Below are 3747 nucleotides of genomic sequence, written 5' to 3'. Positions count from 1 at the left end.
AGCAGGCCCGGGGCAGGGACTTCTTCCGCATTCGTCCGGCCATCTCCCCGCGCCTCCCGTGCTACACCCCTCCATCCGGGCGGGCCCTGCCGCTGGAACTGTCTTCTGCAGGTCACCGAGCGACAATCTCATCCCATTAGTCACTGTCTCTCAGGCAGGGCTTGTTGCGACGCCCATTGTACAGATGAAGGCACTGCCGCTCAGAAAGGTGAAATGACTTGCACCGCCGGTTGACCCAACTTGGAAGAGCCAGAACAAGAATCCGGGGCCTGAGTCTTCCTACCTCGGACCCCTGGACCTTCCCGAGGCGCCCTCTCTCCCTCATCCCCAGAACATTCTTCCCTCTGTGCCTCTTCACCGCTTCAGCGTACCTCTTGGCAGAGATCTTGGGATCTTGGGTCTTCCCTCTGTACCTGGCTCTCTTCACCTCTGCCCAGAACCTCTGTGTGTGGCTTCTGGTCACTTGCCTCAAGGAAGACAGAAGAATGGGGCGAGGGAGTGCTCCCACCTCTAACTGCCCTTCTTGTCTGGTACCCAGACATAGCCTAGCCCTGGGGCTTCCTAGTCCTCAAAACCCCCACTCTCGTCCCTGTGCTTCCACACCTGGCATGCTCAGGACCCATGAAGCTGAGCGAGGCGTCAGCCACCACCCACAGCCAGGGCATGCCTCCGCAAGCAAACACAGGTGTGCACTGAACAGAGGTGTGCAGTAGGGAACCCGTAGAGAGGCAGCCGGACAGGGCTGGGAAGAGGGCTTTATGATCTTGATTTCAGCGAGGCAGCAATGAGCAGTGGCTTGAGGCAAGATCTTAATTCCCTCTCCAGGAACTGAACCTGGGTAGCCTGGATGATAAACAGGAATCCTAGCCACCAGACCAGCAAGGGCTAGAGGCTAGAAAACATTTTCCCCTGGATCTTTGCCCCCAGTGAAAAATACAGAGGCAGACATTGTAAATGTCGGTACAAAGTACCATTAGAGACATAGCACAACAGGTGGGAGAGCATATAGAGAAATGGTTTGTTTAGTTAAGGCAGAAGCAAGGCAGAGATGTACACCTGGAAAGAAGGGGCATACCTCTTAGAGAGGAGGAGTGCAGTAAAATAGCAGTGAAGTCATTTATATAGGTCAGTTCTTCTGGGTCTTTGTCTTCCTTCAGCCAATTATCTGGTTTCTTTTTCTACACCTGACCTACCCTGGGACCCTCCTCTGGTTGCACAGGCATCCCTCAGTCAAGATTTATCTCAAAGTGAAGGCTTCTGGGAGGCACAAGACTCATTCATTATTGCCTGGAATTATCCCCTGACTGTTGACCCTCAAGGAGCCTTTCTGCGCGTGTGTAGTGTCTCCTTTGTCCCAAAAAGGGGGGAGTGGGGATCCCTTAATCCTTTACTCGAGCAGAGTTTTGCATATCTTTGTCCTTGCCATGACTATTACCTTGACAAAGACTGGGGGGAGGCTGATTAGAAATTCCTCAACTGGAGCCTACCTATCTCTTATATCAGGAATTGCAAACAGTTGTTAACTATCCAGGCTGAAGCCCACTTCTTCCAGCCCCAAGAAATGCAAACAGGAGGCCAGATGTAAATGTCTAGCATGGAGCCCATCTATCTCCTGACTCAATCTCTACCCTCCATCCTTGTTTACTTTTTTTTTTTTGTTTAGTTATACATGTAAACATCTGTTCTTTCACCAAACATGTGGTATTGGACTAAGACTGAACAACAAGAACAAGAAGAACAAGGACCAGACCAAAGCAGCTCCCCTCTAGGGGACCCAAAGGACCATACTTCAGAGGCAGATAGAAGCCTTAGGAAAGTCTGGGAGAGGAAGTTACTAACTGACTGTGACCCGGAAGTGACATTTGAACTGGATCTTAAAAAATAAGATGATACTCAGACCAAAAAAACAATGAAATAATGATGTTTGCAGCAACATGGATGGAACTAGAGATGATCATACTAGGTGAAGTCAGACAGAGAAAGTCAGACAGAGAAAGACAAATATCATAGGATATCACTTATATGCAGAATCTAAAAAAAAATAAATACAAGGAGGGAGGTTCAAGAGGGAAGGGACATATATATATCTATGGCTGATTCATGCTGATGTATGGCAGAAACCAACACAATATTGTAAGGCAATTACCCTCCAATTAAAAATAAATTTAAAAAATGAACTTATTTACAAAACAGAAGTAAACTACCAGACATAAAAAGCAAACTTACAATTACCAAAGGGGAAAGGGAAGGGAGGGATACATTTGGACTTTGGAGTTAACAGATACACATTACTACATATAAAACAGGGACTTGTCGCAGGGACTTCCCTGGAGGTCCAGTGGCTAAGACTCCACGCTCCCACTGTAGGGGGCCCGGGTTCAATCCCTGGTCAGGGAACTAGATCCAACATGCCACAACTAAAAAGGTGCCACATGCTTCAACGAAGATGCAGATCCCACTTGCCACAACTAAGACCCAGCACAGCCAAATAAATAAATACTTTTTTATAATAAAAATAAAAATAAAATAGATAAACAGCAAATAGCACAGGGAATTATATTCAATGTCTTGTAATAACCTATAATGGAAAAGAATCTGAAAAATAATATATATATAATTCAATATATATATATAAAACTGAATCACATTGCTATACACCTGGGACATTATAAATCAATAATACATCAATTAAATTTTTTCTTAAAAAACCAAGGAATGAAAGGGCATTCCAGACAGCAGGAAAACAACACATTTGATTTCAACAGAGTTCTGAACAGGGAGTGGGAGGGGTAAGGGGTGAGGGGAAAGGAGGCAGAGTGACCCTGCGAATGTGGCTTTAGGGCCTGGGGGGCTCCTCTAGCTTCACTCCACTTCCCTAGCCACGTGAGGCAGACAGGCCTCTGGCTGTGTTACTGGACCCAGTACAGAACAAACCATTTCCCTCCCCCGCCCCCTCAGCGGGTATGGCAACCATGTAAGCTCTATTAATGACATATAATTTGGCCTCTTGCAGACAGAAGCACTGTGAGTCATGCTGCGGGCACATGCTCTGTCGTCTGACCTCAGGATGGGGCGGCAGGTGCCACAGAGCCACAGCATGGAGAAGAAACTTGGTCATCTCTGTCCTCCTGCACCTTGCACAGACCCTGACAAAGAAGGCGGCACCGTGTTGCAGGAAACGATCTCTGGGTCCAGGAAAGTTGGCATTCAGGGAGAGTGGGTCCATTTCAAAATATGTTTGAAAGCCGCCCCGCACCTCTGCAGGTTACTGGGACCGGGAGTAGAAATTGAGAAGGCTCTCGGTGACAAGAGCATTGCAACTTGAGGGCTTGCTCAAAGCACTTCTCCATGCCTGGGTTTCCTTCTCTGTAAATGGAGGAAATGATCACACTCCTCCTCTCAGCCTCAGGGAGTTGCTGCAAGAAGCAAAAGTGCTTTCTTCGCAATTAGGTGAGCCACTCTACGAATGTTCTCTGTGCCTTTGCTGGTTCTGGAATGGCTGTTCATTTCCTTTAGCTCCTGAGGGAATGTACAAATGTGTGAACTTATAAGTGTTACTCTTTTGAAAGTATTTTAAATTTCATCTTAAAAGAGAAAGAAGGGACTTCCCTGATTGTCCAGTGGCTAAGATTCTGCACTCCCAATGCAGGGCCCCTGGGTTCAATCCCTGGTCAGGGAACTAGATCCCACATGCTGCAACTAAGACTTGGTACAGCCAGATAATTAAATATTAAGAGAGAGAGAAAG

The sequence above is a fragment of the Bison bison genome, unplaced genomic scaffold, assembly GCF_000754665.1.
Source record: "Bison bison bison isolate TAMUID 2011002044 unplaced genomic scaffold, Bison_UMD1.0 scf7180017864518, whole genome shotgun sequence".
NCBI lineage: Eukaryota > Metazoa > Chordata > Mammalia > Artiodactyla > Bovidae > Bison > Bison bison.
The sequence above is the reverse complement of the archived record's forward strand: the minus strand, read 5'-3'. Positions refer to the sequence as shown.